Here is a 17,129-nt window from a genome sequence, read left to right as displayed (position 1 = left end):
TTTCCTGCTGCTCTGGACAGGTCCTGACATGGACAGAGGTGGCAGCAGAGAACACTGTGTCAGACTGGAAAGAATACACCACTTGCTGCAGTGCATGCAGCAGCTGATAAGTACTGGAATACAGGAGATTTTTAAATAAAACTTTCTGACACCAGAATCTATAAAATCATCATTATCATCTGCACATTTTCTTGTACAAACAGGGGATGTGCGGACAATAATGATGAACCTGATTAATCACATGGTTAATTGAGGTTTGTTCGCTCTGGCGCAAAATTTCATCTTGCCCCCCCCCCTCCTCCCGATCAGACTCGGTCAGGGGCAGAAAAAGGGTAGCTTCACACACAACATATCCGCAGCGGATTTCTCGCTGCTAATTCGCTAATTGTCATCCTGCTGCGAGTATGTCAAACTCAGCGGCATTAACCCCCGCGGCCCAGGAACATACTGTACTGTCTCCCGGCGGTCAGTCAATCAGCGCGCTGCCCCGTCCCAAGTATGTCAGCCCATTGAAGTGAATGGGCAAGTATCCGCAGAGGATTTTGCTGCGAATTCACAGCAAGAAATCCGCTGCAGATATGCTGTGTGTGAAGCTACCCTTATTTTGCCCCTGACGGAGTCTAATTGGGGAGAAGGAGGGCAAGATGAAATTTTTCACCAGAACCAACAAGCATCAATCAACCATGTGATTAATCAGATTCATCATTATTGTCTACACATGCCCTGTTTCTACAAGAAGATGTGCAGATGGTCATAATGATTTTATAGATTCTGGTGTCAGAAAGTTATACAGATTTGTAAATTAATTTTATTTAAAAATCTCCTGTATTCCAGTACTTATCAGGTGCTGTCAGCACTGCAGGAAGTGGTGTATTGTTTTCAGTCTGACACAGTGCTCTCTGCTGCCACCTCTGTCCGTGTCAGGAACTGTCCAGAGCAAGAGAGGTTTTCTATGGGGATTTGCTGCTGCTCTGGACAGTTCCTGACATGGACAGAGGTGGCAGCAGAGAGCACTGTGTCAGATTGGAAAGAATACACCACTTCCTGCAGTGTGAAGCTACCCTAAGCAGTTAATCCCTTAAAGGGGTAGTGTGGCGCTAAATAATTATTCACTAAATAACACACATTACAAAGTTATACAACGGCCCTCCCCTCTGCGGCGTCATCAGCTTCTCAGCCACAATTGGCTGAGCACACGAGATGCGGTGAGTATAATGCACCACACTTCCGGGTCTAGCGTTGGTGGGGGGAACATGGGGAAGGGGGCCATTCACTAACATAACATACATTACAAAGTTGTATAACTTTGTAATGTGTGTTATTCAGTGAATTATTGTTTAGCGACACACTATCGCCAACTTGCATTTTTGCACATCCGTTTTTTTCCTCCTTGTGTTTAAAAGGCCATAGCAGTTGCATTTTTTTCACCTAGAAACCCACATGAGCCCTTATTTTTTGCGCCACTATTTGTACTTTGCAATGACAGACTGAATTTTTTTTATAAAGTACACAGGGAAACCAGGAAAAAAATAAATGTGTGGTGAAATTGAAAAAAAAAAGCATTTTGTTTATTTGGGGGGTATGTGTTTTTGCGTCGTGCACCCTGGGGTAAAACTGACTTGTTATATATGTTCCTCAAGTAGTTGTTACGATTAAAACGATATATAACATGTATAACTTTTATATTATGAGATGGCTTGTAAAAAATTCAAACCATTGTTAACAAATATGTTAATTAAAATCGCTCCATTCCCAGGCTTATAGCGCTTATTCCTTTGGTCTATGGGGCTGTGTGAGGTGTAATCTTTTGCGCCATGATGTGTTCTCTCTATCGGTACCTTGATTGCGCATATGCAACTTTTTTTTTTGTTGTTTAATATCTCTTTATTAACTTTTTCACATATTTAAGAACACAAAAACACCAACATAACATAACAAAATAACATATACACAACATAAATATATTACCAACCACATCACCTCATACAGGTGTAACAATTTTCAAAACATAACACCTATCAATCACCTATATGATCTTTTACATATCTCATAACCTATAACCCCCACTTCAAAAAAAAAACTCCCCTCCCCCTACTTCTCCCTGGATCTGATCCATGGTCCCCAAATGTTCTGATATTTTTCCTGATTATCAATATGTTCTGCTATCAATTTTTTTAATATTATCTACTTCTCTAACCCATTCATTAAATATAGGGGTTTCCTTTTTTTCCAATTACGGGCAATCAAGTGCGACTTTTTGATCGCTTTTTATTACAAGTTTTCTGGATTTGATGCACCCGAAAAATGCGCAAATTTGCACTTTGGGATTTTTTTGCGCTTACACCCTTTTCCGTGCAAGATCAGGAATGTTATAAATTAATAGTTCGCGCGATTACGCACGCGGCGATACCAAACATGTTTGTTCATTTATTTATTTGTATTTATAACATGGGAAAAGGGAGTGATTCAAACTTTTATTAGGGGAGGGTTTTTTTTTTTAATAATAGTAGCACTTGTTTTTTTACTTTTAAACATATACTAGAAGCCCCCCTGGGGTTAGGATTATTCCCCCTGGGGTTAGGGTTATTCCCCCTGGGAGACTTCTAGTATATACACTCTGATCTCTCATCGATCTATGCTGTATATTGCAATACTGCGGCTGCGGCAGCCGGAAACAACCAAGTGCCGAGCCGGGATCAGCGCCATTACGGCGCAGAACCCGGCCGGCAGCAGACACAGAGATCGCTCCTCCGGGACGACGTCCACTAGACCACCAGGGATCGGGCTGCATAAGTAATCAGATGCAGCTGTCAACTTTGACAGCTGCATCTGATTACTTTATTAGCAGGCACGGCGATCGGACCGTGCCCGCTAATAGCCGCGGTCCTGGGCTACATGTGGCACCCAGGACCGCAGCGGTTTAGAGCGGGGTCGCCGCGCGGCCCCCCTCTCTGAACTCCCCAAGGCGGCCACAGGACGTAAATATACACCCAGTGTCGTTAAGGGATTAAATGAAGTGACTGACATGTGTCTGGTGGCTCTTCAGCTGTTGCAAAACTCCAACTGAACTGTCAGCCTTGAGTGCTCACCTCTCCTGCTGTGCTCCAGTGCTCTGGCCTCCTCTGGTCGGGTCTTTTTTTTCTTTATAAATTATTTTATTTTCACCAAAATGTACATAAATTGTAATCTAACATACATTATTACAAATTCATTCACTTAAAATAAAACCTTCCCATTATTAATAACAACCAATATCTACTTCCAAACTGTCCCCCTTCCCCTCCTTTTTTTTTTAACCCCCCCCCCCTATTCGAACCCCCCCCCCCCCCCCCTCCCGGTCTGACGAGAGAAAGAAAGAAAGAGAAAGGAAAAAAAAAAAAAACCCGCCACCAGGTCAATTTTCCAACCATTTACCCCAAGTTTTTAAATATTTCCTCATAGGTGTATCCCTACTGCCAGCCGCTATCTTTTCATATCTTTGTATTTTCTCCATGAGTTTGTGGAAAGTGATCCAAAGCTGGCGGGGAAGAGTCCAACCAAGCTCTAAGGATTATTATTCTAGCAAGAAGCAATGCCTTGAGAACAAAACCTCGATGTACTTCTATCCCGATAGAGCAGCCCAGGATTATATATTTTGCACAGTATGGAATAACAATCTCCATTTTCTCCACAATACTCTCTATTACTTTCTTCCAGAACCCCTGGATAACTAAACATCTCCACAACATATGGACATAGTTTGCTCCCTCTTGGCCACATTTTGGGCATATGTCGTCCATTCTCACTTCTACTTTCCATAGAAAGGACAGATGGTAGTGCAAGCGGTGTAATATTTTAAATTGTATCAATTGGTGATTTTTGTTTATACTACTCTTCTTGATATTACCCAGGATGTTATCCCACTCTTCTTCATTTATCACACCCACATCCTCCTCCCATTCTTTCCTCTTCTTACCATTCAAAAACCAATCTGTGTATAAATTTTCTGTGAAAATCGTGTATAATTTTTTTCAATTCCCCCTTTCTATTACCCTGCATTTCCTCTACTATCTCTAGAAAACTAAAATTCTGGATTATCACCCTGTTCCCTTCCACCTGAGCTCTTACTGCGTGAGCCAATTGCCTATATCTCAACCAGTGATTCTCCTGTAGTGCAAATTCTGACCTCATCTCTTCAAATGTTTTGAAGTAACCAACTCTAAATAGGTGATCTACTAATGTAATCCCGTGATTATACCAGAAGGGCTGGTCTCCGACCTTATCTAAATGTGTCAATTGTAAGTTCCCCCACATAGGTGTGTAACAGATATTCCCCGTGACCCCTAACAATTTCTTAATTTTCCTCCATACTTTCCCCCACATTCTCACCATCGTCCATTCTTTATACGGCCTCAGAGACCATCTTTGGGATTCCATAAATTCGTACAATGATTGATATTTCAAGTTCTCAATACTAAAAAGTATTCCCCTCCAGTTTTCGTTGTTGTTCCGTTTTATCTGGAGGATTTTGTACATATAAAAAAAACTCGAAAGTCCGGTAGGGACCAACCCCCCATTTCAGAAGGCAGGGTAAAAGTATGGTATCTAAGCTTAATTTGTCTACCCCCCCAAATCAGTTTCCCAAGAAGGACCTCTAAGCGTGCAAAATAACCATCAGGGATCCAGGCAGGTGCCGCCTTAAGATAGTACAATACTTGTGGTTGAACCACCATTTTGATCAAGGCTACCCTGTCCGACATCGACAGTGCCAGTTTGATCCAAATGTTAATCTTACTTTCCAGTATACGCAAGTAAGGTTTAATATTTAACATAGCGTATTTCTCAGAAGTCGCTGGAACTTTCACTCCCAAATACTCAAAGAAATGGTCCCTTCTCTGGAGAGGGAGATTATCCAATACTTCGTTTTGAGGGTGATCTAGCTCCAGCAACGTAGATTTAGACCAATTAATTTGGAACCCAGAATGGGAACCAAATAAATCAAATTGTTCCATTGCCGCTGGCAGACCTTTTCCTGGATCCCTGATGAACATAAGCACATCATCGGCATACATTATTATCTTACTTTCTTTGCCCTTAAGCCCAAAACCTTCTATCCTTTGATCTTTTTTAATTAATTGCGATAAGGGTTCAATATACAAGGCGAAAAGAACAGGAGAAAGGGGACATCCCTGTCTCGTACCTCTCTTCAGAGCAAATGCCTTTGAGACTGTTCCGTTTACTAGTAAACTTGCAGTGGGTTTAAGGTATAAGATTTTTATATATTGGATAATTCCCTCCCCAAGCCCAAACCCTCTAAGAGTCTCCCACAGGAAGCCCCACTCCACCCTGTCGAAGGCTTTAACAGCATCTATCGACAGGATGGAGCGGGGCACCCCCCCCCCCCAGCCATCTGAACATTTGCAAACGTCTCCTCTATGTTAGAAAACACTGACCTTCCAGCCATAAACCCTCTCTGATCTTCACTTACCAAAACTGGCATAAGATCCTTGAGCCTAAGGACTATTAATTTTGCAAAAATTTTAGCATCTGTGTTTAACAATGAAATCGGTCTATATGAACCTACCTCCAGGGGGTCTTTCCTTTTTTTAGGAATAAGTACAATCAGAGCCTCATACATAGAGGGGGGAAGTTCGCCCAGGACACAGGATTCTTTTATCAAGTCATAGAGGATAGGCAAAAAAACTTTTTTATACTTTTTATATACCACGAACGGTAACCCATCCGGGCCTGGCGTAGAGTTTTTCACAAATGATTTCAGCGCGTCTTCTATCTCTAATTCTGTAAAGGGGGAATCCAGGCTGGATTTCCATTCATCCGAAGCCTTTGGGAGATCAAGGGCATCCAAAAACTGCGCAATACGTTCAGAGGTTGGATGTCCCTGACTAGAATACAGCATCTCATAGTATTTTCCCAGCACCTGCGAAACATTCGAGGTGCCAAGCACCGTCTCCCCCTTCTCATTATTAATGGCTAATATGTCCGGCCTGGATTCCTGGGCTCTCACCACGTCTGCCAGGGTTTTATTGGGTTTCCCTGATTCCACGAAATTTTTCTGCCCCTGGAAGAATAACTTCTGCCAGATTGTCTTGCGCTATTTTCATCTGTTCATGGGATTTTAACGTACCTTCCCCCCTATAGTATTCCTCTGCCAGCCTAGCCTCTTCTCTAAACTTGTTTTCTTTCTGCCTAAAAGTTCTTTTAAGGCGCACCACTTCTCTGAAGAGAATACCTCTAACAAAGGCCTTTAATGTGTCCCAGACTATGAGTATTGATGCCGACCCTTTATTTATGGCCCAAAAATCTTTAATTTCTTTGTTTATTAGTTCTGAGTTATCCATCAATTCTAACCAGTATGAGTTGATCTTAAAGCAATTAATTTTAACATTCCCAGATTCCTTTCCCCCCTCTGATTTTATTTCAAATGTAAGTGGAACATGATCCGACAGTGACCTACCCTCATACCTCACATTACTGATTTTAGGGAGTGCCAACTTATCTGCCAGGACCATATAAATTCTTGAAGCTGTTCTGTGTGACGCACTATAACAAGAGAAAGCTATCCTACTGGAATAGAGAGAGCGCCATACGTCCGCCCACCCCACCTCCCCAGCAAACCTTGCGAGGGGGGAGGGATGGGCAGAGGAGGGCCCACCCTCAGAGCGTCTATCCAGCGCTGGACACATTACAGCATTGAAATCACCCGCCAGTATCAACGGAGTATTAGGTTTGTCTTTCATGTACTCCACTAACGTTCTAAGTACTTCCATTTTGAATGGAGGGGGAAGATACAAAAATGCCAAAACCATTAATTCACCATTAACTCTGGCATACAGAAAAATATATCGGCCACCCCTATCTTTCTTTTGATGTATAAGGAGGAAATTAATCTGCCTGTGGATGTAGATGGAGAGGCCTGCAGAGTAACTGGAGAAGGGTGCATGGAATTCCTGGGCTGCCCACCTCCGCCGTAGCCTGCCAATTATATCATCTGTGGCATGAATCTCAACTAAGCAGACCACGGCCGGAAGATGGCGTTGAACTACGTCAAACACCGCCCTCCTCTTCACCCTATCTCCCAGCCCTCTCACATTCCACACAAAAATTTTCACAGGGTTAGCCATTCAAAAAAAAATTCCTCTCGCCAGACCGTCCCCTCCTCCCAGAATCCCCCCTCCCTCCCCCCCAACCCCATCCAACCTCACCCTCCCACCCAACCCCAACCCCCTTTAATGACACACAGAGGGCCATTGCCTCTCTCTATGCCTCTTACCTACCACAAACACCTCCCCCCTCCCTCCCACTCCAGCCAGCGATTACACCTTTGAAAACAACCGAATTAATGAACCGAGCATTAGTGAACCGGGCCTGCACTCCAGGCACATATTTACAATCCCTTACTTTCAATCCATTCAAGTGCGTCCGCAGGAGACGCAAATAAATGTATTCTATCCATATAAGTCACACGTAGCTTTGACGGGAACAGAAGGGAAAAGGAGATATTTAAATCTCTAAGTCTGCGTTTAACCTCCTTAAAAGATTCCCTCCATTTCTGTGTAGCTTTGGAATCGTCAGGGTATAATGCAATCCTATTTCCATTAAACAACACTTCACCTTTCTGTCTAAAATGTCTGAGAATCACATCTCTGTCCCTGGAGGACATGATCTTAACTAACATAGTTCTAGGTGGAGCCCCCGGAGGAGGAGGTTTAAATGGCACCCTGTGCGCTCGCTCTATATCAAAGTACGAGGAAAGGAGGGTCGCCTCCATGTTGTCCCGTATCTATCGGGTCTGGATGCTGTGTAATGCAGGAGAGGGAGCATGGGGCACTCCTTGCCCTGCCAGGATTTGGCTATACAATTGTATCAGCGATTGCTGAAACAACTGAATACAAGGAGAGCAGCTAACCGCAGTCAGGGGGACTGCAAATGGACAGGAGGTGGTGAGGAGATTGGCGGGCCCCCCTAGCCTGTGGGCCAGGACACAATGGCTGCCGTTGCGACCGCTATATCTAACCCACTGCTGGCAAGTCAGATATTGATGGTCTATCCTGAGGAGAGGCAACTAAGGTAAAAGTCCTACAAACCCCCTTTAATGCAGAGGCATATAGCCCCCTTGCAGAGGTTTAGTGTTTGTTGCTCTGTTATTTTTAGGGGATTCAGTATGTACCAGTATCGTATTTAGGGGGCACAGTGTGTGACGCTGTAGTTTTCAGGGGGTACAAATTGTAGCAGCTTTGCAATCATAGTAATATTTCCCCGCTATGTTGCTGTAGTGGGAACATAGCCCGTAACTGTATTATATGCAGGGAATGCTGGGTGGCACTGTTGTTGTACAGTATGTAGCAGTATTCGGGGCACAACGTGTGGAGCTGTTATTTTCAGGGGTACAGTATGTAGCAGTATTCAGGATGCACATTGTATTGAGCTGTTGTCAGAAAGTATAGTATGTAGCAGTAATGTATTCGGGGGCACAGTGTAACGAGCTGTTGTTTTCAAAGAGGAAAGTATATAGCAGTATTATATTTAGGAATCACAATGTGTGGAGATGGTGTTTTCAGGGGGTACAGTATGAAGCAGTATTTCTCTCAGGGACACCATGCATGTTGTTTGTTTTCAGAGGATACAGTGTGTAGCAGTAATATATTCAGAGAGTATTTGCGAAGATGTTGTTCTCCCAGTACAGGAGTCACTAAGCTTTTTATCGTCTGTCAGAAAGTAACTTTGGTGCCAGGTGTCAGGTGCCACACCAAGAGCTGGGAGCTGTGGTCTCTGCTCGAGCCACTAGGTGTCTCACTCTTCCCTGAGCACAGCTGCAGTGTATAAGGTTTAGCTTAACTGTGTTGTGTGGTCCCATCACAGGTGCAAAACACTCTATGCTTTGCCTCCTCTCTTTTCCCTTCTTGCTGTCACACCACCCTATATAAGTTAGGGGTTTACTGCTTCCTGGGAGGAGTTAAGTCCAGACTGGGTCCTGACCTAGTTTAGTTCTGTTCCAGTCAGGAGAGAGAGGACCTGTTTCCTTACTAGAGACTGAGACCGCTAGTATGCAGTGCTAAGTCCTAAGTGTGAGGTAACGGTGGGATGGGACACCCTTGCCTACACTGTGGATCTTCTATTTGTCAGGACAGTCACCCCCGAGATGAAAAGAAGTAGGACTGATGGGACTGATCCTCAGTAAGACAAAGCTGCTAAGTGCTGACGTATCTTACTGACACACGCTCTTCCACTTAGGGGAATCTTCAGTGAGAGCTCAATCTAAAGAGAGGGACCCGTACTACCCTACCGTGTGGTCTCTGAACTGGTGGGGCACAGGGCGGTCATATATGCCCAGTACAATCTCAGCAGAGTATTGCACTACTTAGACACGGCCCCATACACTACCCTTGCTACCAAGTCTTTTTCTAGTTTTACTTCCACCTGTAGTCTGTCTTAAGAGTTTTTCTATTTTTGCACTAAGCACCTGGGAGCAGCTACCTACTGTGTGTTTTTGTATTGCACTGAAGTTCATTAAGTAAAGTATTAACTGTTGGTTAAATGGTGGACTTTTTCGCCTTACTTGTCCTGCACCTGCACCCTCACACACTATAGTCCTACTTGTCAAGCACAGTGCCTGTGTGTCCGGGGCTGGGTATCGGCACTCCTGGCCACCGTAACCAAAGCACAGCAACCTGGGCCACAGCAGCAATTGTTTTGGGGGGCACAGTATGTAGCAGTATTGTATTCAGGGGCACAGTGGAGTTTTCTTCAGGGACATAGTATGTAAGAGTATTGTATTCAGGGGCACAGTGGAGTTTTCTTCAGGGACATAGTATCTAAGAGTATTGTATTCAGGGGCACAGTGGAGTTTTCTTCAGGGACATAGTATGTAAGAGTATTGTATTCAGGGGCACAGTGGAGTTTTCTTCAGGGACATAGTATGTAAGAGTATTGTATTCAGGGGCACAGTGGAGTTTTCTTCAGGGACATAGTATCTAAGAGTATTGTATTCAGGGGCACAGTGGAGTTTTCTTCAGGGACATAGTATGTAGCAGTGTTGTATTCAGGCGCACAGTGGAGTTTTCTTCAGGGACATAGTATGTAGCAGTGTTGTATTCAGGGGCACAGTGGAGTTGTTTTCAAGGACATAGTATGTAGCAGTATTATATTCAGGGAGCACAGTGTGTGACACAGTTGTCAGGACTGGATGGAAGACAAGGAATCATTCCAGGGGAGATTCTGGATTCTGCCTGTGTCCTATTAGTAGTTCTTACTTTAGTGACATCTGTAGCAATAACGGGTAAAACAGCAGCTTCCATCTTACCAACTGGTATATTTTATTATAATTGTAGTCAAAACTCTATTCAGTGTTGCACTACTGTATATATATATATATATATATATATATATATATATATGTCGCAAAGAATTAATTCTCAGTGACCTACACCTAAAACATGTCTTTCTTTAAAAAAAAAATTTTGAAAAGTTTGACGAACCATTTTATTCCTCCAAAGTTCTTCATTTGCATAAGATGTAAAGCCACTGGTGCTGGGACTAAGCTTCTCTCAGCATGGATTTGCTTGCTCGTTCACACACACCTACAGACAAAGACTATGGTTCATGAAGAAAAAAAAAGAGGGGGGGGGGGGTGGAAAAAAAAAAAGAAACATGTTTTTTGTGCCTGGTGAATTTATTCAACATACAAGCAGAAATGGGCTTCACAAAATGGATGGAGTCACTAGTCAAAGGAAAGACCCCTATGTAAACTTCATTGCCATTCACAAGATTTGCTCTGACACTTTACAAGTGCTGTAAGAAGAAAGGACAATCTGTTCTCAGGTTTGGGGTGTTTACCAGCGAGCCTCTAGACACTTGACCCTATGTTGCGGACCCCCTAATCCTCTGATCTGCATGCGCTAGTCTCGCCCACAGCTTCTGATGAAATTGACTGGAGCACTTGTGACTGATTCATTTTACCATTCCTAAACCACTCACCTACCCCGGCCCTATTCTCTATCCAACTCCTTCCCACCTCTCCTAAACAACCCCCCTTTAGGAAACTCGATTCTGCTGGCAAATTGTAATATAAGTTGTCTGGGCTGGATTTGCAGAGCGATTGTCCCTATAATGAAACAGTCTGTTCATTATACAGTGGTAGCGAGTAAGACTTTGCACTCCCACACCCCGAGACCCAGTCGGGTTAACATTTTTAGACCGGCCATTGACAAAAGACTGAATAGGTGGATGATGTCAAATTGGACTTACAAACAGCTTGGCATACAAACAGTTACTGCTTGTGTGCGTGTTGATTTATGGTCTCGTTCGCTTAATAACGTAGATTTGTAAGAACAAATTGGCCGCCGCCGAATGTGTTTGCGAAAGGGAATTGGAGAGTTGGCTTCATTTTTTTTTTGTTCGAAAAGATAAAGTAAAAATAGAAAACCTAGGTAATAAATTAACAAAAAAAAGGGCTCTCCATTGCTTGTGTGCTTGTGTGGATATGGTGGCCAATATAGGAGTAAAAAAAAATGTTTAATTAGATTTTTTTTTTTTTTACAGATGAGATGATTTAAAAAATGTATGTATATATAGATTATGTTTTTAGAGATGTGCACATAAGCTGTATATTTACATAGAGGTAAAAAAATAACAAAATAAAAAAAAAACTCTGAAAAGAAGATGGCATTACCCCACTACAGAAACCTTAATAGACACCCTAGTAATAAACAAAAATCTAAAAAATAAAAAAAAGTTTATAAAGTCAAATTTACTAAAATGTATTGGTTTTGGATTATCTTGATTTTGGATTATGCTGTGGGTTTTGTCTTTCCCATAGAAGTTAAAGGGAAATGCTGATATGTCCCTGCAGGGCACGGGGGACTGAGGATGAAGGTGGGTTTCTCACCTTTTATCCTTGGTGTCATTTTCAGGATTAGCAGTGTTTAACCCTTTAACGACCTGGGATCACTGATGCCTCAATGCCCAGGTCGTGATTTTACATCAGCTTATGGAATCATAAAGATCCCATAAACTGATGTCCCCTTGCTCTGCCGCCTCTCCGATGTCCCCTGCCGCTGTTACTATCTTATAACAGAGGCAGGGGAGAGAGGGGAGGCGGCAGAGCTCACAGGCACGCGCCCGGCGCGTGTTATGTCCTCCCTCCCTGCCCCGGACGGCCTCCGTAGATAGAAACCAGAAGCCAGAGGCTTCCGGTTTCTATGGCTACCATCGGGGCTCTGCGATCAGTTTGCAGAGCCCCGATGGACACCGGAGAAATAATTCTCCCTCCGTAGAGGGTGAATTGTCTCTCTGGAGCAGTATCTATAGGGTTAACTCTCAGCACCGGAGCGCGGCTCAGGTGCCGAGAGTTGCGGCGGGTCCCCGGCTATCACTGATAGCCGGGACCCGCCGGGGATGACACAGGCGTAGCTTCTACGCCTGTGTCATCCTCTGCAGTAAATTCACATCGCTGCAGCACCAGGCATAGGCTGCAGTGACGTTAATTTACAGTGCAGCGGCGGGAGGGGGTTAATATGCTAATGAGGTATTTTGGTGCACTGGGGGCACCAATCCACCTCAGCCCACCCCTCCTAATGAACATTGGGGTGGTGCTCTGCACTGTTCTGCTAATATAACATGGCCTAGTGGGAGCAGAGCCACATCTGCCATGAAGCGAGATGAAGAACTTGCCACAGGCAGCAGATTCTACAGCACTTAAAGGGGCAGCACTGTTGTCCACTGCACAGTAAGCATCCATACATACATTATATGTATGACTGCACACTACAGTACAGTGGCAGAGAGATTAGCAGTAGACTGATGTATCTGCTCCTGTACATGCCGTATGCTGGGGTAGCTATGTGGTAGCTGCGTAGGTATAGGGTCACTTGGGCACTTGTCATGGTGGCCAGGAAGGGTGTTGTAATCCACCTCCGGATAAACAGGCACTGCATGCATTCGTGGTTTTGGATAGCCCAAGTGTAACCTGGTGTGTAGGTGCAGGTGCAGAATGATAGCCTCAACAGGATAACTTCCGATTACTTAGAATCTTCAGTGCAAAACAATAATAACACTTTGGGATGCAGGTGCAGACAAGAGGTAGTTGTATTAGACTTTGTAGGTAAGAGTAGAGCAGAGGAGCGTCTTGAGAGCCCTGTCCTAGGTAGCTGAGTACTCTGCCGGGATAGCATAGTAGTAAAGAGAAGAAGATACTCGTACTCACGTATAGATATCTGTGATCTTACTGCCTTATGCCCTATTATGTCGAGTTACCCGTCCTGCTTAGGTAGTACGAGGTCCCAAGTCCCTGCGCTGGGTTGAGTAAACTTCTCAGGGATTCCCAGAATAGCCGTGCATTGAAGTAGAATACTTAGGCTTTAACTGCAGCTTTGTCCTACTGGGGTCAGTACCTAGCTCAGGTATACTGTCCTGTGTAGGGCAGATGGTATCTCTGGCATGGACAAGGTTATCCTCAAAGGATGTCCTTCCTCCTGAGGAGTCTGGCACTGCATGCTAGCAGTGGTTAACAGCATATGAAATCTGTTTCTTGGTCCCTGACAAGAGTCCTGGCCTGAGCAAAGCCCTGGCTTCACTGCAGCAATCTCTGTGTGTGTCTCGTTGTCTCCACTGACTAATAAATAAGACCCCTCCAGCCAGGAACTAACTCCTATTTATAGGGTTACCTTAGCTAGTGTAGGATTGGTGGGGCTGCGTGTGTAGAAGAGAGAGAGCGGTGCATAGAAAACTTAGTGGCACACCTGTGCTGAGACACTATATACACACATTCATAGTGCTAATAGTGTACTGCACAATGGAATATGCATACAGAAGCAGGGATTCCAATCTTGCTCCAGACTCCCTGCCTTTGTACTGGGCCCCACCGCTGTCATCGTTGTCTGTATCCTTAATTAATACAGAAGGCACAGAGCATTACGTAGCTGGTGATGTCTGCCTGGCACAGGCTACTCCATGAGAATGACATAGAGCCATGGCCAGGCAGCATCTGGTGGGGCAGAGAAGTGTGTGAGCAACTGGAGAGGTGAGTAGCTGTTTTTGTTAGCTTTTTTTTTTTTTACTGAAAGAAACATCTAGGAGATGATGGGGGTCACAGGAGAGGGGGTTATTACTGCTTGTTGGGCACAATACGGGTATTATCCAAATACCAGGAAGCCATTGTTGGGACCCAGGAAAGGAAACTGCTATAGGAGAAGCCCTCTAGAGAAATCATCTAGCAGGTTAAATGATTGACATAAGAGGTTTCTCTAATCCTGGCCATTACAGATGTCAATCATTGCTGGCTGGGCAATCACATGGACGCAGCATCGGTGCCTATGTGATCACAATGATGTAGCCACTCAACTTTTCAGTTTCCAACACTGCGTCTCTGTGGGACTGCAGTGCCACCACCAATGCCCAACTCCTCTCTTCCTGGCCAGGCTGCCTCTCATGGCAAGTGCGTGATTATTGTGTACTTAGCCTTGCCCATCTCCTCTCCTCCAATGCAACTGGCTGTAGGAGGTGACATCCCTAATGAGTACCTCCCCTCTGCTAGGTGCAACCTTGAGATAAACATTCTATTCACCACTTTGCTACTTCTTCACACTAGCTATTTGATTTGGACTAACCTTTGTTGGTGTTACAGACCTTCTCTTGTGTTACCTTCAGAAACCACTCCTGGTACTTCTAGATCTACTTTATATTGACTAGAGATTAGCGATCCTTGGGGACGCTTGGGTTCGTTTTCTAACGCTCTGCATTTGATTACTGGTCGCTGCAGAAGTTGGATGCAGCCCTAGGGAGTCCTGAAAAACATGGACACAACCATAGGCCATAGGCTGTATCCATGGTTTCCCACCAGCCTTAGGGGTCAATCCAACTTCTTCAGCCACCAGTAATCAAATGCAAAGTGTTCGGGTTTGTCCGAACCCGAACACTTTGCATTTGATTACTGGTGTCCCTCAGTTTTACTCATCTCTAATATTGACCTTGGCACTAACCTAGTTTCTGTTTACCCTTTTGATATTTTACATGGGTCCTGTACTACTTTTACCTTTTGATATATTCCTAATCATGCTCTACCTAACTCTTGGAACTGTTTGAAACCTTTGGGTTCTAAACTTGTTTGTGAGCAAGGAAACTTCCTGCTTTCATTTCCCTGGTAATCCAATCCACACCCTGCCCAAAGGACCCATTACGCGAAACAATTATTCGCCATACTTGGCCGATAACTGGTCGTTTCAGGTGATAATCATTTTGTGTAATAAGACATGTTAAAAGGCCATGATCAGTTGACATGCACAATTTCGGCTAATCTTGGTCTTTCAACATGTTAAAAAAGCATGATTAGTGTAGTGATGGTCTGCTGCGTGTGCAATAGGCGCAATAAGGAGCATGGCCCTGGCAGCAAAGGCCGGGAGGGAGATCGCACAGCACGGGGAGGAAGAGATTACAAAGCACTGGGCAGCAAGGGACAGGTTAGGATTGACTCCACTACATAGACTTCTTCATATACTGCGCCCCCTGCAGGACACTTTTGATACATACACCCGAGTCGTGATGTCACGTTTTTTTTAGAGAGGACTGCCTGATCTACTAAATTGAGGGAAATAGCACTATGTGTGCATTTCCCATAATTAGTGTATATTAGGAATTTGTCTAACTTTCCTTATGTAATACCATACTAAAAAATACATTTCCCCAGAGTTCCCCTCTAAAGGAGAAGTCTGGCAGATTATAAAATCCTGCAGCCGGCAGGGGTAGGGGGGGGGGAAATGATTACAGGTTCTAACAGGACCAACCTCGGGACCTCTGCCGGAAGGCATTTTTCCCCGAGTTGTGATGATGTCACAACTCTTGGAAAAAGGCCTGTCCCGGCCATTCAGCCAATCAGTGACTGGAACCAGTCCATCAGCCAGGTCATGACGGTGGGGGTCCCCATTCGCGGGTACAGGTAAGTTAGTACTATAATCTACCGGACTTTAACTCTTGGTTGTGAAATAGGAAACATCCTGCATTAATATCCCCACCAATACAAGACTATTTTGGTTACTGCAACCTGAAGAGTCTCTATAGCAACGTCCATATCTACATGTAAGTTAGGCAGCGGCAATTGGGTTTCAGTTTAGAGGATCTACATGTGAGTATTAATGCGTTAAGGAGTTAATTTCCTAACAAAAAAATAACTTAAACTTTTTTGTATTCAGTGTCAAACGCATAAAAATAACAGATTTCAAGAACAAATAATAAATTATGTTGACAAATAACAAAATTCTCGTTATTATTGCAAATTATGGGATGGAAGCATGATGTAATTCCGCTAATACACATATATGTAAATGTCAACATTGTTAGTGGCCGCTTTTTAATTTGCTTTAATCACTAACAATGAAGGATTAGCGTGCTGAAATCTTCTATTTGATAATTACATACTTGATGAAATAGAAAACAGTTTGATTTTCATAAGCTCCAGAAAATGCAGCTTTTGTTTTTCAAAGATTTATCCCGGGAGGGTGGTATTAAACCCAGATCAGACTTAATAAAGCTGGCAAATGAAGTTACAAAAATTCTAATGAATGCTCGTAAAGAAATGTTTCACTTTTTTGAAAAAAAAAAAAATCGAAATTTGATTCCAATGTTCTTTTTGTTTGCTTTTTGTTTCAAGACGTAGAATATAGGAGGCAAGGATCCAAAGCCAGTCAGGGCATGTTGGGACAATGAGAGCCAATTCTTGTAATGCCCATTGTCGCACCGACTTCAAGATCTGAAGGCAGCATATGGAGATGGAAAATTCTAAAATAATAAAAGATTTTTACAATTTTTTTGTAATTAAACATTTGATGAAAAAAATCTGAAAAATAAACTTGAGGTGGCATGAGGAACTGTGTCCACTGTGCTTTTTGAGTTGACATGTTTATTACACCCTTATATGAATTTGATATGATTTCCAGGGGCTAGAGATAAGCACAACTCAAGCATGTTCGAGTTTGATGGCTCGGCTTTTAAAGTGTCACTGTCGTTATAACTTTCAAGATCTAAACCAACAGTACATGTGATATAAAGCAACTTTGCAATTTACATTAATTATTATTTTTTTTTTAGTTGTCATGGAGAACACGGCACTTCCTGTTTTCTGACAAAACAGGAAACAGTCA

General features: G+C 43.5%; 1 long non-coding RNA gene across 1 annotated transcript in view; it reads left to right on the top strand.

The window, feature by feature from the left end:
* Positions 1-16,753, top strand: part of LOC138768015 (uncharacterized) — a 28,639-nt gene extending 11,886 nt beyond the window's left edge. The window contains exon 3 of the long non-coding RNA XR_011358913.1: positions 16,640-16,753. This is a non-coding gene — a long non-coding RNA (uncharacterized lncRNA). The remainder of the gene's footprint in view (positions 1-16,639) is intronic.
* Positions 16,754-17,129: the final 376 nt, after the last annotated feature.

This window comes from Dendropsophus ebraccatus, chromosome 11 (genome assembly GCF_027789765.1).
Source record: "Dendropsophus ebraccatus isolate aDenEbr1 chromosome 11, aDenEbr1.pat, whole genome shotgun sequence".
Lineage (NCBI taxonomy): Eukaryota > Metazoa > Chordata > Amphibia > Anura > Hylidae > Dendropsophus > Dendropsophus ebraccatus.
Note: the sequence above shows the minus strand (reverse complement) of the source record. Positions and strands in the feature narration are given on the sequence as shown.